The sequence below is a fragment of the Oncorhynchus gorbuscha genome, linkage group LG06, assembly GCF_021184085.1.
Source record: "Oncorhynchus gorbuscha isolate QuinsamMale2020 ecotype Even-year linkage group LG06, OgorEven_v1.0, whole genome shotgun sequence".
NCBI classification, from domain to species: Eukaryota; Metazoa; Chordata; class Actinopteri; order Salmoniformes; family Salmonidae; genus Oncorhynchus; species Oncorhynchus gorbuscha.
Window position 1 is genome coordinate 27,606,219 of NC_060178.1, and position 25,091 is coordinate 27,631,309.

Sequence of the window (25,091 nt, forward strand, 5' to 3'; positions counted from 1 at the left end):
TCTTATCTTTAACTCTCCTAGCTACTCCATCCAGGCTTCTCAGTTTGCATCAGATCCCCAACTGATATGGGAAAAGTATGTTTTTTTTTTTTTTACACATGATTCCCCAGTAGAAGGCTCAGTCTAAAAGGATGTTCATGTAACCGTGCCAACATGTAGCCCTACTGCACCTCCACACTCTGCTTGAAGAAAAGGGAACGGTCACTGGTGGACCTGTCAGTCTGTCTATCCTATGAATGCAGTATTTGTCATGTTTTAGGGTGTTCTCCATCTCATTTCACCGCAATCATTTGTGCTGCTCTTTTCACCCCTCAGTGAGATGAGCTATTCCAGCCATAATAGGAGTGTGTTGTATTGATGGTGAGGCATAGTGAAAGGGGTGTTGCTTGCCATACAATACAAGGTTACCTGACTCGCCTAATCAACGCCCATTGACTATGTTCTGCTGACTGCTTGCAGTGTGCAGATTTCTTTTCAGTGGAGTTCCTGTGAAAGTAGAGGGATTGTTTGTTGTTGTCTCCTTTCTGTCAAGATATGTAGTTATTATGGATGTATGCCTTATCTCAGATCAAATTGGGGACTTTTTGTTATACTGAAACAGAAACGCATCATATACAATCTGAAACAATCCCCCAGACCCTCTCAATCATGTTCCTTCAGCCCTACCCACCCACACACCGACACGCATGTGCCCACACACCCAGGATCCTGGATCGGCCCCCCCTCCCCAGATAGCATATGAACATGTCATAAGCCATGGCAAATCGTTTTAGAATGACAGGAAATGAGTTTTAAAATGCAAAATTCTCTCAGCCTCATTGCAAAATGTGTAGAATTAAATAAGTACGCAACCAATACACTTTTATTCGATTTTTAGATTGGCTATAAAACTGCACATAATTCTCTCCCCCATAGCAATATGTGTAGAATTGCAGCTGTTTCCCCTTAACATTATATGGGAAAACAATTGGGCAGAGGGTCCCACGCCAAACTGCAGTACGCCACTGACACACAAACACACCACGGACACCTGCTCATTCGCATGCATGTGCACACATTCATGTGAAAGCAATTGGCGACATCAGTGGAAAAGCCTCACTCCTGTAGATGGTTGCTAATGGCTACACCATCCGGGGGAGCACACAGAGCGAGATGATGATGATGATGATGTCAGTCCCGGTGAACCCACTAAAATGGAACAGCTAATTCCTGGCAGGCAGCCAAGTGACGGCTGTATTATTTGAATCAAAAACTGTTTCTCAGAAAGGGGAAAAGAATGTTATGTTTCTACTCAATGTAACCAACATATTCTTTCAGCACATTCACATGAAATCCAAGGACAAAGTAGACTGTATTTCCTTTGAAAAACTTTGAGATTTGTTCCTTGCATTTGTATTCAAAGTTTGTACTGATGTGGTGTTCACATTCTTAGATACAGTTGAAGTGGGAAGTTAACGTACACTTAGGTTGGAGTCATTAAAACTCGTTTTTTTTTCAAACACTCCACAAATTTATTGTTAACAAACTATCGTTTTGGCAAGTCGGTTGGGACATCTACTTAGTGCATGACACAAGTCATCTTTTCCCCAAAAAATGATAAACAGATTATTTCACTTATAATTCACTGTATCACAATTCCAGCGGGTCAGAAGTTTACATACAGTAAATTGACTGTGCCTTTAAACAGCTTTGGAAAATTCCTGAAAATTATGTCATGGCTTTAGAAGCTTCTGATAGGCTAATTGACATAATTTCAGTCAATAGGAGGTGTACCTGTGGATGTATTTCAAGGCCTACCTTCAAACTCGGTGCCTGTTTGCTTGACATCATCGTAAAATCAAAAGAAATCAGCCAAGACTTCAGAAAAAAATATTGTAGACTTCCAAAAGTCTGGTTCATCATTGGGAGCAATTTCCAAACACCTGAATGTACCACGTTCATCTGTACAAACTATAGTAGGCAAGTATAAACACCATGGGACCATGCAGCCGTCATACCTCTCAGGAAGGAGACGTGGTCTGTCTCCTAGAGATGAACGTACTTTGGTGCGAAAAGTGCAAATCAATCCCATCAAACTGCAAAGGACCTTGTGAAGATGCTGGTACAAAAGTATCTATATCCACAGTAAAACGAGTCCTATATCGACATAACCTGAAAGGCCGCTGAGCCATAAAGAAGCCAGACTACGGTTTACAACAACACGTGGGGACAAAGATCATACTTTTTGGAGGAATGTCCTCTGGTCTGATGAAACAAAAATAGAACTGTTTGGCCATAATGACCATCGTTATGTTTGGCGGAAAAAGGGGGGATGCTTGCAAGCCGAAGAACACCATCTCAACAGTGAAGCATGGGGGTGGCAGCATCATGTTGTGGAGGTGCTTTGCTGCAGGAAGGACTGGTGCACTTCCCAAAATAGATGGCATCATGAGGTAGGAAAATTATGTGGATATATTGAAGCAACATCTCAAGACATCAGTCAGGAAGTTAAAACTTGGTCGCAAATGGGTCTTCCAAATGGACAATGACCCCAAGCATACTTCCAAAATTGTGGCAAAATGGCAACAGGACAACAAAGTCAAGGTATTGGAGTGGCCGTCACAAAGCCCTGACCTCAATCCTATAGAAAATGTGTGGCCAGAACTGAAAAGGTGTGTGCGAGCAAGGAGGCCTACAAACCTGACTCAGTTACACCAGAAATTTGGCCCATTCCTCCTAACTTATTGTGGGAAGCTTGTGGAAGGCTTCCTGAAACGTTTGACCCAAGTTAACCAATTTAAGGCAATGCTACCAAATACTAATTGAGGGTATGTAAACTTCTGACCCACTGGGAATGTGATGAAAGAAATAAAAGCTGAAATAAATAATTATCTTTACTATTATTCTGACATTTCACATTCTTAAATAGAGTGGTGATCCTAACTGACCTAAGACAGGGCATTTTTACGAGGATTAAATGTCAGGAATTGTGAAAAACCGAGTTTAAATGTATTTGGCTAAGGTGTATGTAAACTTACGACTTACAACTGTATATGCTAATCTGCTTACTGACTGTAACGTTACTGTATGATTGTAGCGAGTTTACCTATGCGTTAGTTCTATTAGCTATGTTGATGGGACTTTACTTTAGTTAATATGGTGACAACGATGTAGCCTGTGTGTATTGGTTATAGTATGTTTTTGGCCAGATGGTGATGTGTTGTGCATTGAAGTCCACAAGTGAAGGGGTGAGAGGAGGAGAGTGCATAGATGCAAGAAGGAATACAATGGGGCTGATATGAAAGTGAACTGTGTTTATGCGTGATCAGGGGTCTATTCAGTCTGCTGATTCTGTTGAAACATTTCTTAAATGGAAGCAAACGGAACGAAACGGGGATAAATATTCCTGGATTTGTCCAATAGAAACTCTCATTTGCAACTGTTGGACTAATCATTATACCCTAGATCAGCTAGATGCAGGAAAGAGTGTGCAAGGCTGTCTGTCCATGTGCCTCTGTCTGTCACCTCAAATTTTCTCTCTACCTGTATGCACTTACGTTGTAGACTTTCACTCATAGGCTAGGTTGTAGCAACCTCATGATGGGTACAGGGAAAATGTAAGTATCATGTAGTAGCCTGAACTACGATCTTACATTGAACTGGGTGAATGGAATATGAATGATAGTCATCCAATATGCTGTATTATAAATAAGGCCATGTTCAATATATATATATTGTAAAGTCTACCCTCATCTTAAATGGCACTGACCGCCGCTGCTCTAGACATATGAAATATGTTCGTGAAATGAATCACCAGCCTTGTGATGTGGCTTAATGAACTGTGTCCACTGTGTTGACTGTGTTCAGTCTGCATCGCAGCAGCCCCGGCAGTAGCAGCGATGCTTTCCATCGAATGCAGAGCTGTGCGAACACCGCCCTTATCCCTTCCACCTGAGTGCACAGTACAGGGGAGAAGCATAGGAGAGAGGGAGAGAGGGAGAGAAGGAGAGAAGGAGAGAGGGAGAGAAGGAGAGAAGGAGAGAGGGAGAGAAGGAGAGAAGGAGAGAGGGAGAGAGGGAGAGAGGGAGAGAAGGAGAGAGGGAGAGAAGGAGAGAGGGAGAGAAGGAGAGAGGGAGAGAAGGAGAGAAGGAGAGAGGGAGAGAAGGAGAGGGGGAGAAGGAGAGAGGGAGAGAAGGAGAGAGGGAGAGAGGGAGAGAGGGAGAGAAGGAGAGAGGTAGAGAAGGAGAGAAGGAGAGAAGGAGAGAAGGAGAGAAGGAGAGAGGAGAGAGAAGGAGAGAGGAGAGAGAGGAGAGGGGGAGAGAGAGGGGGAGAGGGAGGGAGAGAGGGAGAGAAGGAGAGAGACAGGGAGAGAAGGAGAGAGGGAGAGAAGGAGAGGGAGGGGGAGAGAAGGAGAGAGGGAGAGAGAGGGGAGGAGAGAGGAGAGAGGGAGAGAAGGAGAGAGGGAGAGGGAGAGGAGAGAAGAGAGAGAGGGAGAGAAGGAGAGAGGGAGAGAAGGAGAGAGGGATAGAGGGAGAGAGGGAGAGAAGGAGAGAGGGAGAGAGGGAGAGAAGGAGAGAGGGAAGACGGCCTTCTCTCAGTCTAAACATCCATCAGGGCGGGAAATGAGACATCAAGAGGACAGCCAGCCAGCCTGTTCTGATCCTCACTGCGTGTCTTAGAAAAGGGTTGGCTATTAATATCAATCTGTCTGATGAGATGAGAACATTGTTGTGTTAGTAAGCCTGACGGGCGGTCCCTAATGAGGCTTGAACCAATAGACCTGCCCCCCTAATGCAGTTGTTTATGGGAGAAATCCACCAATCAGACAAGGGATCCGAACACAGAGGAAATGCGGATGAGACATTGCATTATTGAGAGGGAATGGGGTTTTGGGGTTGTCCTATCAGTCTAGTTAGTCCCAGACCTTCACCACTGGTTCTCTCTCTGCTCCAAGGTAATGATTACCCCTCACGATCCACACAGTAATAGAATGTAATGGGGACATTTTAATTAATGACACACTATTAAATGGACCTTTAAATAGGAGATAAAAACATGACAGCTTTATAACTGAATATTAGAAAAAAAAATTCTGAGATATTTAGGAGCTAAAGTAATGAGATTGATCCATAGGGGATTGGCAGTAGGGTCAGCGTCTGCAGAGCCTCTGTGTTCCGTTGAATAACTGCTCTCTAACTGCACTCTGATCTCATTACAGACTGGGGCTAATCTCATATGTCAACCCATCACTTGCAGGAAAGATATTTCCAAGTGTGCACACTACACATCCAAACCATTATCTTGCCCAGTTCAAAGTTTAGCTTTATTTTTTGCTACAGTTTAAGTTATTGGACTTTGCTCATAGTCATCAGCCAGTGAAAATGTTTACTTTTTATTTTTAATTATTGACAATATTATCATACATTATTCCCTGCATTTGATATATAATTAAATGTCCTCAGACCTGATGATAGATGCAGTTTCTCCACATATGGAAATGTAGGCATGCAGTCCCCTGTTAGGACAGCTAGCTCTTACTGATACTATCTGGGAGGATAGAGGACAGAACAGGCTTTCTCTCCTCTCTGTGTTGCTCTGCTGGTGTCTGTGGAGAGTTGGCAAACACTGCCAGACTCTGGACATCTGCTGGGAGAGAACACTATTCTGATGAGTCTTGGCATCTCCCCCTACCTCCCCTCCATTTCCCAGGCCCCAGCCTGCTTCCTCTTACGGCGACACATGTGGAGTCAGAGAGCTGTGCCGTCGGGCATGCGGAGCCATATTGTCTGGGGTCTGTGCCGGCCGGTGCAGCATGGTACAGTGTATGGGTCAGCTCCAGCTCTCCTGAAGAGAGCAGCGTGTGCCTCACTGCCTCATCGCTCAGCTCTTTATACCATGACATTTCCAAAGGGATGAGGCTGTTTCCAAAGGCAGAGACCAGGCCACCTGATTTCATGCTGGCAGTGCGGTGAAGTGTTGTGCAGTGCTGTATGCTGGATGTATGCAGTGACAGTCCTGTTAATTCACAGGCTTCGTTGCAGTGCTCCACGGGGGAGGAGCTTCGTTGCAGTGCTCCACGGGGGGAGGAGCTTCGTTGCAGTGCTCCACGGGGTAGGAGAGGGAAAGTGTTCATTGTCTTATTATCATGCTAGCATATACCTCTGTGTAAAATAATTGAAAGCACAGTCCTGCCTGTTCTAGCCGCCTGGCTGACACTTAGTTCTGTAGCAACCCAGACTGGACTTATTCTGCAGGGTAGTGTTTTTTTCTTGAAAAAATGATCTTGTAATACTTTGTCTCTTTGATTAGATTTGGTCCTATTTGTTTCGAGTGAAAGAGCTCTGCTATCCATGACTGTGCATGCTGAGACAATAATATGTATCTTCTTTCTTCGTTGGCGCAGAACCAAACGAATAAAAGCCGGTATTATCTGAAATAGATAACATGATGAAGGGAACTGTGCCAAATTGAAATGCTGAACAAAAGTATTTCCATTTGAATTCCGTATTGTAGCTGCACTACAACACATGCTACGATACAAAACCTGTTGTGGTTCAGGTTTGATTATCACCCCTCCAGGATCTGTGTTGTTGAATCATTTCCCCAAGTCTTTTCATCATTCTGCTTTCACCGTCACAGTCAGACACTTGTGGGATTCTCTGACATTTCTTTCAGTATCTTATTCCCTTAGTAGGTGATTCCCTGTAATATATTTATATCCACGCAATAATCACTGTACACTCAGTACTTCTATTTAGTATGTGTACAACAGTTCTAGAATTGTATTTCAATGAGTGTGTTGCAGAATTGACGTTTAGAGGGACACACACACAGTTTCAAATATTCAATCGTAAACAAATCCCAGAAAACTTTACCAACTTTGTGAAACGTCCAGGCAGGTAAACATTTCAATCTTCTTCATAAGTTCCATTCCTTTGCTTGACAGAGAACAGAGTGACAGACTGTAGCCAGTGAGCCCTTCAATCAACTCTTATCAGCCTGACTTTTCCTTGTGCCTTTACCTGTGGAGGTGTGTGGGAGAGGAATAAAGGAGGGCCCTAATCTTCAAGGAGCCGCTGCATGTAGAGCTGTGAGCAGGCAGGGTGAGGTCTGGGCCAAACTTCCTCTGGCTGTCAGCGCAGGAGATAACACTTAACAACATTCAGCAGATCAACAATGCCAGCCTCTACAGGGCTCTGAACCACAGAGAGAGGGAGGAAGAGATACAGACAGGGAAATAGGAGACTTACAAAAACCCTGATATGTTTGATGTGCTCTGAAAAAACGCCTCTGTGATAACGAAGGATCAAGATACGGTGACAACATTAGCATGATCTTATCAAGGCTAAGATAGATGTAAGGACGTCTACTAAGTCAGCGAGTGGAGAGAGCAACTGGTGTAGACGTCACTGTGAAATGCTTGCTTACGAGCCCATTCCAATGAATAATAATACAAATATATTATACAGTGCCTTCGGAAAGTATTCAGACCACAAAATGAATCCACAAAATGGATTGAATAATAACATTTACTCAGCAATCTACACACAATAACCCATAATGAGAAAGTGAAAACAAATATTTTGATTTTTTTTGCTAAAACAAAACTACAACTGAAAATACCACTGGTCCAAAAAGTATTCAGTCTCTTTGCTATGAGACTCAAAATTGAGCTTGCGTACATCCTGTTTCTATTAATCATCCTTGAGATGTTTCTACAACTTGATTGGAGTCCACCTGTGGTAAATTCAATTGATTGGACATGATTTGGAAAGGCACACACCTGTCTATATAAGGTCCCGCAGTTGACGGTGCATGTCATGTCAGAGCAAAAACCAAGCCATGTGTTTGGAGGAATTGCCCGTAGAGCTCCGAGACAGGATTGTGTCAAGGCACAGATCTGGGAAGGGTACGAAAACATTTCGGCAGCATTGAAATTCCTCAAGAACACAGTGGCCTCTATCATTCTTAAATGGAAGAAGTTTGGAACCACCAAGACTCTTCCTAGAGCTGGTCAAACTGAGCAAGGGGGAAAAGAGCCTTGGTCAGTGAGGTGACCAAGAACCTGATGGTCACTCTGACAGAGCTCAAGAGTGCCTCTGTGGAGATGGGAGAACCTTCCAGAAGGACAACCATCTCTGCAGCACTCCACCAAGTGGCCAGACTGAAGCCTCTCTTCAGTAAAAGGTACATGTCAGCCCGCTTGGTGTTTGCCAAAAGGCACCTAAAGACTCTCAGACCAAGAGAAACAAGATTCTCTGGTCTGATGAAACCAAGATTAAACTCTTTGGCTTGAATGCCAAGCTTCACATCTGGAGGAAACTTGGCACCATCCCTATGGTGAAGCATGGTGGTGGCAGCATCATGTTGTGGGGATGTTTTTCAGCGGCAGGGACTGGGAGACTAGTCAGGGTTGAGGCAAAGATGAACGGAGCAAAGTACAGAGAGATCCTTGATGAAAACCTGCTCCAGAGCCCCCAGGACATCAGACTGGGGTGAAGGTTCACCTTCCAACAGGACAATGACCCTAAGCACACAGCCAAGACAACGCAGGAGTGGCTTTGGGACAAGTCTCTGAATGTCCTTGAGTGGCCCAGCCAGAACCCGGACTTGAACCCGACTGAGCATCTCTGGAAGAGACCCTGAAAATAGCTGTGCAGCGACGCTCCCCATCCAACCTGACAGAGCTTGAGAGGATCTAAAGAGAAGAATGGGAGAAGCTCCCCAAATACAGGTGTGCCAAGCTTTTAGCGTCATACCCAAGACTCATGGCTGTAATCGCTGCCAAAGGTGCTTCAACAAAGTACTCTGTAAAGGGTCTGAATACTTACGTAAATGTTTATTTCTGTTTTATTTGGAGTAAATTAGCACAAAAAAATACATGTCTTTGCTTTGTCATTGTGGGGTATTGTGTGTAGATTGATGAGGAGAATAAACAATTTAATCTAATTTAGAATAAGGCTGTAAAGTAACAAAATGTGGAAAAAGTAAAAGTATCTGAATACTTTCTGAAGGCACTGTTTATACAGGGAGCACCAGTTAGCCTAGTTGTGTTTAGTTGTAGTGTTCAGCTCTAGTCCACCACTCCCTCTTTTGGCCTCTGACCCTTGTAGCCCTATGAGGACAGGGGGAACACAGCAAGTAGAGGAAATGTAATGCCCTGTTAGCTAAATTATTACATTTCCCAGCAGCCCATAGTCAATATGCTTCCTGTGCTGTGGGTTTCTTTGTTTGGCTGGAGAATGGTGTGGTCTACTTCCTCTGTGGCCTCACTGGAGCTCCGTCTCCCTCCTCCCTCCGTCTCCCTCAGTCTCCATCCTTCTCCCTCACCTCAACTGTTAAGTGAGTCCCTTGGTCTAAACTACTTAGTCTCTATTGGGACTGCCTAAAAACACGCCATTTTCGTAGCAGGTTAGGAAAGCATTTTCCCTAACCCCTTTCCTAACCTTAACCTAATTACCCTAACCTGCTGCATAAGTTCTCCTAACCTGGAAGGGAAAAGTCACTAGCTATATTGAATTGGTGTGTTTTTAGGCTGTCCCAGTCTATTCTGCAGTGCTTTAAATGCTGTTACTCTTCGGCCTTATCACAGTGATGATGGAAACAATCCAGGGCAACGCAGAGCAACACAGAGTAGGGCAGTGGGGAATAGAGCCGCAGACCTACAGAAGTAGATGGTAGTTTCCACTTCAGGAGTCCCCCAAACAATTACAGTAGTAACATGGTACTGATGAATGTGGAATAAATTACCCACATTGTAAGAAGGATCTTGTTGTCAGACTCTGATTAGCCATTGTCTTGACTTATAGAGGCTATAAGAGGCTATATACTCTCTAAGGTAATTGGTTCAAAGCTATTGTGAAAGTTTTACTACGGTAAAATATTTACGAAGTTATAATCAAAGTTTGACCAACTTCCCTTGAGGTTTAGTATCGTAGCTTTAATGTGGTTTTAGGGATGTAGACTTCATTAAAGGGAAACATTCAAGGATCCTCCTATGCCTGAGAGGAGATAAGCCAATTTGTCTCTAATTCATTGTTTTGACGTTCATTCCTATTATGGTGCAGAAATTGCCTGAAAGTACAACAGAGGCAAATTATTCTGGGCAGTATGTCAGGCTTGTTTCTTATCTGAAATGCAGAAAGTTTCAGAACCTTGGACAGCGCTTCCAAACTACAGTACTGTAGCAAAAGGGATCGCCTGATTTCGTCTGACATTCTCACTACATTCAATTCAAAGGAAGGGATTATTTTCAGCACAATCAACAACTGCTAGGACTGTTTGTGAAATATTCCCTCTTCACTTCTCTAAAGACATGGCAATAAATAGACATTCAACACCTCCAGCATAATCTAGTTTGTGTCAGTGGGTTTTATTAGGTAGTGAGCTGGTGAATGTTTCATGATTCATTCTCGCTGTGTCTCTTTCTGTCTCACTGAGCTGGTGTAGTATATCATGATATAACCCTCTTGGTCCCTCAGATCATTTAATATCCCATCTGGTCTTGGCTCCTTCCTGCCACTAATATATTCAACTGGTGCAATACCTGCAGGTTGCCGGCAATCCACCTCAACCCACACAGACAGGCGCGATCCCGCTTACACACACACTTAGCGATGCACTGGATAAACAAACACCTCTCTCAAAGTGGTGAGCCTCTTACGACTACAACTGTGTTTGATTCAGTTTGAGTTGCTTACTTAGCAAACTGTTTTATTTATACCCCTCCTTACTCGGGTTGATACTCCACTCTGGGCCTGGCAGGCTAGCCTAGTTAATGTGGATTCTTAATGGTCTCTTGGCACCACAGCTGCATGATTGGTGGAATTCATTCTGGCTGGAGGGGGAATGGGAAGAGGAAGGAAGCAGAGTGGGAGGAGGTGTTGGGTTGGTGTTGGGACACTGTCTGCCAGGTTTTTGTTTCATGCTCTTTTTATCCTGTATGCCTGGAACAAGAGGATGTAGGTAGAATGGAAGAACTGCTCTGTGTGAGTGCTCTCCCTCGCTCTCTCTTTCTCGCGCTCTCTGGCCATCCCTCCATCATCTTGCCTCCAGGACGAGATTCATCCCAAATCAACGTCAACTTGCAAGGAAGAACTGCTCTATGGGAGTGCTCTCTCTCTCTCTCTCTCTTTCTTTTCTCTTCTATTTCTTTCTTTCTTTCTCCCAAAAAAACAAGGCTTCCTTACTCCTCAGACAGGGTGAAACCTTATGCCAGCTGAGGCAGCACAGGAGAACACCCACCCACTCCCTCAGTTCAATACAATTAGGTGATAAGATATGAAAAGGATCCTGTCTAATTCGGGTAGGTCGAAGTGTCCTCACAGCACCCATAAGAATAGAGCTTTTCTTGTATTTTATAGCTACCTCTGGTACACTTCCATTCCATTAAAATGATTGAAGTCAGGTTGAAGGGAACGAGATGAGAGAAAATAATATAGTGGCAGTAACTGCACTTTCAGCTAAGGTAATAATGATGCCAGAAGGATATGGGTGATAAAACAACAATGAGGCATCATTACATGGCTTAAATGAAGTGGAAAATGACTGGGGCTCTTATAGCTGTGTGTGTCTGTGAGGCTCAGAGAGGAATCCATGTCATGTTGTCTCCCCTGACTACACCTTCAGGACAATAAGAGATGATGATATCACTGGTCTGAACTAAAGGTCGACCGATTTAATCGGCAAGGCCAATTAATTAGGGCTGATTTCAAGTTTTCATAACAATCGGTAATCCGCATTTTTGGATACTGATTTTGGCCGATTACATTGCATTCCACAATGAAACTGCATGGCAGGCTGACCACCTGTTACACGAGTGCAGCAAGGAGCCATGGTAAGTTGCTAGCTAGCATTAAATGTATCTTATAAAAAACAATCAATCTTCACATAATCACTAGTTAACTACACGTGGTTGATGAAAGAATAAACATTTTGTTTTCGAAATTATAGTTCCTGGATTTGACCATATTAATGACCTAAGGCTCATATTTCGGTGTGTTTATTCTAATATAATTAAATCTATGATTTGATATTTGATAGAGCAGTCTGACTGAGCGGTGGTAGGCAGCAGCAGGCTCGTAAGCATTCATTCAAACAGCACTTTCCTGCGTTTTCCAGCAGCTCTACGCAATGCTTAAAGCACAGCACTGTTTATGATTTATCAACTCCCGAGATTCGGCTGGCAATACTATAGTGCCTATAAGAACATCTAGTCAAAGGTAGTCAAAGGTGTATGAAATACAAATGGTATAGAGACAAATAGTCTTATAAATTCCTATAATAACTTGTCATGCCCTGGACATAGAGAGGCTTTTATTCTCTATTTTGGTTTGGCCAGGGTGTGACTAGGGTGGGCATTCTAATTTCTTTATTTCTATGTTTTCTATTTCTTTGTTTGGTTCCCAATCAGAGGCAGCTGTCTATCATTGTCTCTGATTGGGAATCATACTTAGGCAGCCTTTTTCCCAACTGTGTTTTGTGGGTAGTTATTTTCTCTTTAGTGTCTGCACCTGACAGAACTGTTTCATTTTTTCACTTTGTTATTTTGTTTGAGTGTTTTTGAGTAATAAATAATCATGAACACTTACCACGCTGCGTTTTGGTCCATGCCTTCAGACGAGAGATGTAACATAACTACAACCTGAAACTTCTTAACTGGGAATATTGAAGACTCATGTTAAAAGGAACCACCAGCTTTCATATGTTCTCATGTTCTAAGCAAGGAACTTAAACGTTAGATTTTTTACATGGGATATATTGCACTTTTACTTTCTTCTCCAACAATGTTTTTGCATTATTTAAACCAAATTGAACATGTTTCATTATTTATTTGAGACTAAATCATTACAAATATATATATATATATAAAGGGAACGAGATGATATCGGCCTATTAATCGGTATCGGCTTTTTTTGGCCCTCCAATTATCGGTATCGGCGTTGAAAAATCATAATCGGTTGACCTCTAGTCCGAACACATCACCCACAGTTTTCTGGGCCAGTCATACTCCATGTTCCTGTCACAATCCCTGTGATAATCGGGACACTAGGAATATGTTCAGTAAAAATTGAGAGAAAAGTGGACTTGGGCATAAAATGTAACACAGATGCATCCATTTTCAACTAGAAAACAAAGGCTTCCAGTAGATTACGCTATATGATTTTTTGTAAACAACCCCCTCCTTCATTATTACCTGTGACCCACAACACCTCATGTTTCTTTCTGTGTGTGTGTGTACAGCTGAAGGAGGGTTATAGCCTCTGACATGGCAGAGAGCTCATGTTTGCTCATCACCACATGGGGGTTAACATGAAGGATTTATGTAGAGGTTTGATGGGATGGGTTAGGGACCACCATCTAAGGAGGGGGGGACTTGAGTGAGATTTAGAGAAGCTGCTAGTGCCCCTCATTATGTATTTAAACTAGAAAACGTGAAGCGCTGCCCGCCCGTTATGCAACCTGCAAGGGAATACACCACGCTTGTTTTTCTCAGAGAATATATTGTTAAAGCCCAGATTGTTTTTCTTTGTGAAGGTATGGAATACACACAACAGGCAGTAAGTCTAGTCATGTTGTCTTCAGATATAGAGCATTTTATTCAGGTCCCCTTATTTCTTTCACTTCTGAGGATGGCCTGGGGGCTATAAAAGGAAAACCAGTCCCGTCGCGGACCAGGATGTCTTGCTCCCAGACAGACTAAACAACTTCTTTGCTCGCTGTGAGGACACCACAGTGCCACTGACATGACCCGCTACCAAAACCTGCGGGCTCTCCTTCACTGCAGCCGACGTGAGCAAAACATTTTAACGTGTTAACCCTCGCAAGGATGCAAGCCCAGATGGCAGACCAGCTGGCTGGTGTGTTTACGGACATATTCAATCAATCCTTATCCCAGTCTGCTGTCCCCACATGCTTCAAGAGGGCCACCATTGTTCCTGTTCCCAAGAAAGCTAAGGTAACTGAGCGAAATGACTACCGAAATGACTAGCATTCATTTCCGTCATCATGAAGTGCTTTGAGAGACTAGCCAAGGACCATATCACCCTCCCCCTCTTGCTGACACCCTAGACCCACTCCAATTTGCTTACTGCCCCAATAGGTCCATAGACGACGCAATCGCAATCACAATCACACTGCACACTGCCCTAACCCATCTGGACAAGAGGAATACCTATGTGAGAATGCTGTTCATCGACTCCAGCTCAGCATTTAACACCATAGTACCCTCCAAACTTGTCATCAAGCTCGAGACCCTGGGTCTCGACCCCGCTCTGTGCAACTGGGTCCTGGACTTCCTGACGGGCTGCCCCCCCAGGTGGTGAAGGTAGGTAACAACATCTCCACCCCTCTGATCGTCAACACTGGGGCCCCGCAAGGGTGTGTTCTCAGACCTCTCCTGTACTCCCTGTTCACCCACGGCTACGTGGCCATGCACGCCTCCAACTCAATCAACAAATTTGCAGACGACACTACAGTGGTAGGCTTGATTACCAACAACGACGAGACGGCCTACAGGGAGGAGGTGAGGGCCCTCGGAGTGTGGTGTCAGGAAAATAACCTCACACTCAACGTCAACAAAACTAAGGAGATGATTGTGGACTTCAGGAAACAGCAGAGGGAGCACCCCCCTATCCACATCGACGTCACAGTAGTGGAGAGGGTAGAAAGTTTTAAGTTCCTCGGCGTACACATTACGGACAAACTGAAATGGTCCAACCACACAGACAGTATGGTGAAGAAGGCGCAGCAGCACCTCTTCAACCTCAGGAGGCTGAAGAAATTTGGCTTGTCACCAAAAACACTCACAAACTTTTACAGATGCACAATCGAGAGCATCCTGTCGGGCTGTATCAACGCCTGGTACGGCAACTGCTCCGCCCACAACCGTAAGGCTCTCCAGAGGGTAGTGAGGTCTGCACAATGCATCACCGGGGGCAAACTACCTAACCTCCAGGACACCTACACCACCCGATGTCACAGGAAGGCCATAAAGATCATCAAGGACAACAACCACCCGAGCCACTGCATGTTCACCCTGCTATCATCCAGAAGGCGAGGTCAGTACAGGTGCAGCAAAGCAGGGACCGAGAGACTGAAAAACAGCTTCTATCTCAAGGCCAGCAGACTGTTAAACATCCATCACTAACATTGAGTGGCTCCTGCCAACATACTGACTCAACTCCAGCCACTGGAAAAATGTATGTAATAAATGTAGCACTAGCCACTTTTAAACAATGCCACTTGATATAATATTTACATACCCTACATTACTCATCTCATATGTGCAGTGGGAAGAACAAGTATTTGATACACTGCCGATTTGGCAGGTTTTCCTACTTACAAAGCATGTAGAGGTCTGTAATTTTTACCATAGGTACACTTTAACTGTGAGAGACGTAATCTAAAACAAAAATCCAGAAAATCACATTGTATGATTTTTAAGTAATTAATTTGCATTTTATTGCATGACATAAGTATTTGATCACCTACCAACCAGTAAGAATTCCGGCTCTCACAGACCTGTTAGTTTTTCTTTAAGAAGCCCTCCTGTTCTGCACTCATTACCTGTATTAACTGCACCTGTTTGAACTCCTTACCTATAAAAAAACAGCTATCCACACACATGGCCACTACCAGAGAGCTGTGTAAGGACATCAGCGATAAAATGGTAGACCTGCACAAGGCTGGGATGGGCGACAGGACAATAGGCAAGCAACTTGGTGAGAAGGCAACAACTGTTGGCGCAATTATTAGAAAATGGAAGAAGGTCAAGATGACGGTCAATCACCCTCGGTCTGGGGCTCCATGCAAGATCTCACCTTGTGGGGCATCAATGATCATGAGGAAGGTGAGGGATCAGCCCAGAACTACACTGCAGGACCTGGTCAATGACCTGAAGAGAGCTGGGACCACAGTCTCAAAAGAAAATCATTAGTAACACACTACGCCGTCATGGATTAAAATCCTGCAGCGCACGCAAGGTCCTCCTGCTGAAGCCAGCGTATGTCCAGGCCCGTCTGAAGTTTGCCAATGACCATCTGGATGATCCAGAGGAGGAATGGGAGAAGGTCATGTGGTCTGATGAGACAAAAATTGAGCTTTTTGGTCTAAACTCCACTCGCCGTGTTTGGAGGAAGAAGGATGAGTACAAACCCAAGAACACCATCCCAACCGTGAAGCATGGAGGTGGAAACATCATTCTTTGGGGATGCTTTTCTGCAAAGGGGACAGGACAACTGCACCGTATTGAGGGGAGGATGGATGGGGCCATGTATCGCGAGATCTTGGCCAACAACCTCCTTCCCTCAGTAAGAGCATTGAAGATGGGTCGTGGCTGGGTCTTCCAGCATGACAACGACCCGAAACACACAGCCAGGGCAACTAAGGAGTGGCTCCGTAAGAAGCATCTCAACGTCCTGGAGTGGCCTAGCCAGTCTCCAGACCTGAACCCAATAGAAAATCTTTGGAGGGAGCTGAAAGTCCGTATTGCCCAGCGACAGCCCCAAAACCTGAAGGATCTGGAGAAGGTCTGTATGGAGGAGTGGGCCAAAATCCCTGCTGCAGTGTGTGCAACCCTGGTCAAGAACTACAGGAAACGAATGATCTCTGTAATATTAAGTTTTGCTTTTCTGATGTAACAAATACTTATTTCATCCAATAAAATACAAATTAATTACTTAAAAATCACACAATTTTTGTTTTAGATTCTGTCTCTCAGAAGTGTACCTATGATAAAAATGACAGACCTCTACATGCTTTGTACGTAGGAAAACCTGCAAAATCGGCAGTGTATCAAATACTTGTTCTCCCCACTGTATATACTGTACTCTATACCATCTACTGCATCTTGCCATCTTGATGTAATGTATCACTAGCCACTTTAAACAATGCCACTTTATATAATGTTTACATATCCTACATTGCTCATCTCATATGTATATACTGTACTCTATACCATCTACTGCATCTTGCCATCTTGATGTAATGTATCACTAGCTAGCCACTAAACAATGCCACTTTATATAATGTTTACATATCCTACATTGCTCATCTCATATGTATATACTGTACTCTATACCATCTACTGCATCTTGCCATCTTGATGTAAATGTATCACTAGCCACTTTAAACAATGCCACTTTATATAATGTTTACATATCCTACATTACTCATCTCATATGTATATACTGTACTCTATACCATCTACTGCATCTTGCCATCTTGATGTAATGTATCACTAGCCACTTTAAACAATGCCACTTTATATAATGTTTACATATCCTACATTGCTCATCTCATATGTATATACTGTACTCTATACCATCTACTGCATCTTGCCATCTTGATGTAATGTATCACTAGCCACTTTAAACAATGCCACTTTATATAATGTTTACATATCCTACATTGCTCATCTCATATGTATATACTGTACTCTATACCATCTACTGCATCTTGCCATCTTGATGTAATGTATCACTAGCCACTTTAAACAATGCCACTTTATATAATGTTTACATATCCTACATTGCTCATCTCATATGTATATACTGTACTCTATACCATCTACTGCATCTTGCCATCTTGATGTAATGTATCACTAGCCACTTTAAACAATGCCACTTTATATAATGTTTACATATCCTACATTGCTCATCTCATATGTATATACTGTACTCTATACCATCTACTGCATCTTGCCATCTTGATGTAATGTATCACTAGCCACTTTAAACAATGCCACTTTATATAATGTTTACATATCCTACATTTCTCCTCTCATATGTATGTACTCATATGTATATACTCTATACCATCTACTGCATCTTGCCATCTTGATGTAATGTATCACTCTAGCCACTTTAAACAATGCCACTTTATATAATGTTTACATATCCTACATTCTCTCATCTCATATGTATATACTGTCTCTATACCATCTACTGCATCTTGCCATCTTGATGTAATGTATCACTAGCCACTTTAAACAATGCCACTTTATATAATGTTTACATATCCTACATTGCTCATCTCATATGTATATACTGTACTCTATACCATCTACTGCATCTTGCCATCTTGATGTAATGTATCACTAGCCACTTTAAACAATGCCACTTTATATAATGTTTACATATCCTACATTTCTCCTCTCATATGTATGTACTGTACTCTATACCATCTACTGCATCTTGCCATCTTGATGTAATGTATCACTAGCCACTTTAAACAATGCCACTTTATATAATGTTTACATATCCTACATTGCTCATCTCATATGTATATACTGTACTCTATACCATCTACTGCATCTTGTTTACATACCCTACATTGCTCATCTCATATGTATATACTGTACTCTATACCATCTACTGCATCTTGTTTACATACCCTACATTGCTCATCTCATATGTATATACTGTACTCTATACCATCTACTGCATCTTGTTTACATACCCTACATTACTCATCTCATATGTATATACTGTTCTCTATACCATCTACTGCATCTTGTTTACATACCCTACATTACTCATCTCATATGTATATACTGTACTCTATACCATCTACTGCATCTTGTTTACATACCCTACATTACTTATCTCATATGTATATACTGTACTCTATACCATCTACTGCATCTTGTTTACATACCCTACATTGCTCATCTCATATGTATATACTGTACTCTATACCATCTACTGCATCTTGTTTACATACCCTACATTGCTCATCTCATATGTATATACTGTACTCTATACCATCTACTGCATCTTGTTTACATACCCTACATTGCTCATCTCATATGTATGTACTGTACTCTATACCATCTACTGCATCTTGTTTACATACCCTACATTGCTCATCTCATATGTATGTACTGTACTCTATACCATCCACAGCATCTTGCCTATGCCGTTCTATACCATCACTCATTCATCCCTCTACTACAGAATACTTGTGTTTTTCTTTTCCTGACTGCTCTAAAGCGCTTAGACTTTTCTCACTTCCCTCCTGTGACTGCCCTGGGCGTCAGTTGAAACATGGTGGTAATGGCTGTATGCAGGCTGGGAAGCCCCGTGTACTGGGACTATGGTGCATAATATACCCCTTCAGGCACTTGTCCAGATTCGCAGCGTTTGTTAACACATCTTAATCAAACGGAACTCGTACTTTTTTAGAAATGCTATATCCTGTGTCCACTGAAACAGAGAGAGCTAAGAAACCATGAAGATAAACGGGGGGAAAAACGACAACTTACCCAGCCTGTCCTCCATGAGACACTCTGCCATGGCTAAAAGGGTACAAATCTCACAGCTCCATCATGTCACTATATATTAACAAAACAACAAGGAGCTCACCTCAAAAGAAAGAGTAGAACCCTGCTCTGTGCTGACAGAGAGGTGAAATGCGGATGTAAAACCAACACAATCAACCACTATAGGAGTCAGCCAGAACATCCATCTTCACACTGAGCCCACAGGGACAGAACTATTAGTCTCCTAGGAGGAATTCCTTCATCATCTCACTGCTTGCGCTACACGCACACGCGCACGCACGCACGCACGCACACACACACACACCATCTAAGCGCTCCCTCATAATGTCAGGGCTGATACTGCTGCAGGATACCATTTACTGATAGCCGGTGGAGCCAGCTTTGGTGTGACCCAGCTGGTTTGCTCTCTGTGGCTCTGGGTTTTTGTAGCAGATTGCTGTTTGGGGGTAGCAGTCTGCTGCCTGGAGGAGTTACCCTGAGGGCTGTTGGCTGTGCCACAGTACCACTCAGAGGGTAATGAGCTCAGGGGAAGCCCTCCAGAATTGTCCGTCAGAGGGACACTGGGGAGGACGATACCTTTGGAGTATGAGTGGACTGGGCTGTGTCCTCACCAGCCAGTGGTGCAATAACAGGGCCCCATACGGTGAGAGAGAAGGGCTTGGATTCAAACAAATACAGACATCTTTGATACATGAGAATAAATGCTCTATATCATTATTATTTCACACCCATTTTAGTCTTTTTTTAAATCTGGAATTAAGCTGTCCATTTATATCCGTCCTTTTAGTTGAAAATATATTAGCATGGAGTCATAGACAGCTTGCACTTTGCTCTAACTCCGGGTGCCTAATTATGTTGATTCATGCAGATTTGAGTCTTTGGAAAAGGTTGAGGTGAAGCACATGAGGCTGGAATGTTGGTTATAGAGACGCTTTTGCATTGGACGCCTGGTGAATAATGTGTAGCTACAGGGCTGTTTCAGAGCAGAGCTGCCTCTCCTTCCTTTGTTCTAACACATCACACACACACACACTCACGGTCTCCTGGGGTCCAGCAGGGCTCCTCAGTAGAGCGTCAGCGGGGGGAGAGAGGGGGGCGAGGGGTCACTCCACAGCCCGCTCCCTACCCTTCTGTCTAGGCTTTCATCTCCTCCATTTCTTCTCATAACATCCTCTAGGCTCATTTCATCAAAAGTCCACATGCGTCTTATTTCTCTGTCTTATTTGTCATCTGCCTCCCCCGTTATGTAGACTGGTTCCCAGTGTTCTATGACCCCTTCCTTTGGGATCTTGTTTTTGACCTTGTTTTGCAGCAGTACTGCAGTCCCCTATTCCCACAGGCTTTTTCTCTACACTTGAGTCTTACCCCAGTCTGTGCTGGGAGGAGCGATAGCTTGCCAGCCAGATGACGTAAAATGGCTGAACTCTCCCTTGATTGTTTCCTGGCCCAACGTGTATTGTGACTGCAGTGTCATTGGGAAGTGAGTCATGAAATTCTCTGAGGCTTGGGCAGTGTGGATACATCCATCCCTCAGATAGGTAGCTGTGTCCTCTCATCCTCCTCTCCTCCAGACGGGATGGGAGGTGCAGTGTGGATACACACTGTAGGGCACTCACAAGCCCTCCTGACCTCCTCAACTCAACACTGGCTATGCCCCACTGATCGCAGCTGTTTTACAGCACTCTCTCTCTCTCTCTCTCTCTCTCTCTCTCTCTCTCTCTCTCTCTCTCTCTCTCTCTCTCTCTCTCTCTCTCTCTCTCTCTCTCTCTCTCTCTCTCTCTCAGCTAAGATAAGTTGAAGGGCATCTCAGTCCTTGTTGTTTTCCTTTGTTCAAGTCATTATGTTGGTTATGTTGTTTTTATGCATAATCAGGACTGCAAGATGCAATGCTCATGGGGATAGGCTGAACTTCAATAAAGGGGAGTATGATTAACATTGAAAATATATTATACAGTGCATTTGGAAAGTATTCAGACCCCTAGACTTTTTCCACACATGTTACATTACAGCCTTATTCTAAAATTGATTCAATGAATTGTTTTCCTTATCAATCAACACACAATACTCCATAATGACAAAGAAAAAAATGGATATAAGAATGTACTGAGCAATCGGGGGAGAAGGGCCTTGGTCAGGCAGGTAACCAAGAACCCAATGGTCACTCTGACAGGGCTCCAGAGTTCCTCTGTGGAGATGGGAGAACTTTCCAGAAAGCCACCATCTCTGCAGCACTCCACCAATCAGGCCTTTATGGTAGCGTGGCCAGACGGAAGCCACTCCTCAGTAAAAGGGACATGACAGCCCACTTGGAGTTTGCCAAAAGGCACCTAACGGACTCCCAGACCACGAGAAACAAGAGTCACTGGTCTGATGAAATCAAGATTGAACTCACGTCTGGAGGAAACCTGTCTCCATCCCTACGGTGAATCATGGTGGTAGCAACATCATGCTATGGGGATGTTTTTCAGCAGCAGGGACTGGGAGACTAGTCAGGATTGAGGCAAAGTACAGAGAAATCCACGATGAAAACATGCTCCAGAGCGCTCAGGACCTCAGACTGGGGCGAAGGTTCACCTTCCAACAGGACAATGACCCGAAGCACACAGCCAAGACAATGCAGGAGTGGCTTTGGGACAAGTCTTTGAATGTCTTTGAGTTGCCCAGCCAGAGCCCTGACTTGAACCCAATCGAACATCTCTGGAGAAACCTGAAAATAGCTGTGCAGCGACTCTCCCCATCCAACCTGACAGAGCTTGAGAGGATCTGGGAGAAATGGGAAGAAGGGGAGAAACACCTCAAATACAGGTGGTCCAAGCATGTAGCGTCATACCCAAGAAGAATGGAGGCTGTAGTCGCTGCCAAAGGTGCTTCAGCAAAGTACTGAGTAAAGGGTCTGAATACTTATGTAAATGTGATATTTAAGTTTTTTATTTTTAATAAATGTGAAAAAAAATCTAAACCTATTTTTGCTTTGTTATTATGTGGTATTGTGTGTAGATTGATGACGGGAAAAAAACACTTTTACGGCTGTGATGTAACAGGATGTGGAGAAAGTCAAGGGGTCTGAATGCACTGTGCTTTTAAATATACAGATATTTTTCTCATTTTTCCTGTAAAGCTATAAATCATTGACTTCCTTGCTGGCTCTGAGGAACATTTGAACCGCCCTTTACCGAACACAATCAGTCTCTCCCTGCATTCTCGCTCTCCTTGCAGGTGAATAGAGCAGGGATATCGACAGCCTACAGCCTTGGGCATCTTTTTCTTATTACCGAGAAAATAATTGAATGGCTCTCCATCTAAAGGTTTCAACTTGCATCAAAGGGTCAATTCATATGATAGGCTAGCTAACATTTCTATTCTAACCCTACTGATGGATAGTGCTGTATCCTGTGATGTGTCCTTCGCTGTGACATTTAGATAGAACATCAATGATGCATCAGTACTGGTGTCAACTCGCAAGTCTGGACAGGCTAACATTGATAAGAGAGTGATCGGGATGAATAATCATTGAAAAATAATATGTGTTTTATTAGCAGAGAGAGGATATAGAGAAGCACATTCTCTCAGTGTGCAGATCCTCTTTGTATCTGTCTTTCTCAGTCCCAGCAGGCGGGGCCTGTCTCTTACACTGTGACTCTCTACTCTCAGGATCACTGTCAAATATTGCCAGCTGTTATAGACTGATGGGATGTGGTTACTATGAAACATTAGAACTATAGCCTGTTGATCCTGTGGTGTAGACCTGTGGCTTGGGACAGCGCCCTGTGGCCCTGGTCCTCTTGGCTGCCATTGGGGAGGGGGTGGGGGAGCGGAGGATGCAGACAGAGGAAGGAATCCCCCGGGCAACTCACAGGGGTGTTGGGTTACACTGTGTGGCGGATGACTGTGAGATTAAAACAACATAACAGAGGTTACTGAACAGACTCCTTACCCAGCCTGGTTCAGCCAGACTCCTTACCCAGCCTGGTTCTGCCAGACTCCTTACCCAGCCTGGTTCAGCCAGACTCCTTACCCAGCCTGGTTCAGCCAGACTCCTTACCCAGCCTGGTTCAGCCAGACTCCTTACCCAGCCTGGTTCAGCCAGACTCCTTACCCAGCCTGGTTCAGCCAGAATCCTTACCCAGCCTGGTTCAGCCAGACTCCTTACCCAGCCTGGTTCAGCCAGACTCCTTACCCAGCCTGGTTCAGCCAGACTCCTTACCCAGCCTGGTTCAGCCAGACTCCTTACCCAGCCTGGTTCAGCCAGACTCCTTACCCAGCCTGGTTCAGCCAGACACCTTACCCAGCCTGGTTCAGCCAGACTCCTTACCCAGCCTGGTTCAGCCAGACTCCTTACCCAGCCTGGTTCAGCCAGACTCCTTACCCAGCCTGGTTCAGCCAGACTCCTTACCCAGCCTGGTTCAGCCATAATCCTTACCCAGCCTGGTTCAGCCAGACTCCTTACCCAGCCTGGTTCAGCCAGACTCCTTACCCAGCCTGGTTCAGCCAGACACCTTACCCAGCCTGGTTCAGACAGACACCTTACCCAGCCTGGTTCAGCCAGACTCCTTACCCAGCCTGGTTCAGCCAGACACCTTACCCAGCCTGGTTCAGCCAGACTCCTTACCCAGCCTGGTTCAGCCAGACACCTTACCCAGCCTGGTTCAGCCAGACTCCTTACCCAGCCTGGTTCAGCCAGACTCCTTACCCAGCCTGGTTCAGCCAGACTCCTTACCCAGCCTGGTTCAGCCAGACTCCTTACCCAGCCTGGTTCAGCCATAATCCTTACCCAGCCTGGTTCAGCCAGACTCCTTACCCAGCCTGGTTCAGCCAGAATCCTTAACAATATTAATATATATTAAGGTGCCCTTATATAGAGCTGAGCCAGTGGGAAAGATATCTAGTCAGTTGTACAACTGAATGCATCTTCCGCATTTAACACAAACCCTCTGAATCAGAGAGGTGCAGGGTCTGCCATAATCAACATCCATGTCTTCGGCGCCCAGGGAACAGTGGGTTAACTGCCTTGCTCAGGGGTAGAACAACAGATTTTTTATCTTGTGAGCTCTGGGATTCAATCCAGCAACCTTTCGGTGACTGGCCCAACTGGCTCTAACCACTAGGCTATCTGCCGCCCCTCCACTCTAACCACTAGGCTATCTGCCGCCCCATCCACTCTAACCACTAGGCTATCTGCCGCCCCATCCACTCTAACCACTAGGCTATCTGCCGCCCCATCCACTCTAACCACTAGGCTATCTGCCGCCCCATCCACTCTAACCACTAGGCTATCTGCCGCCCCATCCACTCTAACCACTAGGCTATCTGCCGCCCCATCTACTCTAACCACTAGGCCATCTGCCGCCCCATCCACTCTAACCACTAGGCTATCTGCCGCCCCATCCACTCTAACCACTAGGCTATCTAGAAACTCGGTCAATTGTGGAGGTGACCAGTGTGGGCCGCCTCCCAGACGGTCCTACTAGGTTCACTCACACACGGGTAGTCATTGGATCTTCTCTTGACCACACAGGGTGGGTTAACTCCCACCGCGCGTTCTAGGTTTAGATTCTCCCGCGGTATGAGTCTCTTTCCCGGTGAGAGGGCCTCCCTGTCTCCCTACCCTAGGCGAAGTTAGCAGAGGAGGCTTGGGCTCCACTTTATCAACCCGGGTCACCCCTCTCGGTCTATCTCTGCCCGCCAGAGGTTAGAGGTTGTTATTGATTACTGCATTGTTGGGGTTAGAGCTCGCAAGAAAGGCATTTCACTGTACTTGTGCAAGTGACATTAAACCTTAAAACGGATTGTTGTCTAAGGAGAATCAGCCTGAAGGATGTGGATGAGTACA

At 44.4% G+C, this 25,091-nt stretch overlaps 1 protein-coding gene across 1 annotated transcript in view; it reads left to right on the forward strand.

Moving 5' to 3' along the window:
* Positions 1 to 25,091, forward strand: part of LOC124037783 (xenotropic and polytropic retrovirus receptor 1 homolog) — a 114,032-nt gene that overhangs the window by 60,392 nt on the left and 28,549 nt on the right. The gene's annotated exons all lie outside the window — the stretch shown is intronic.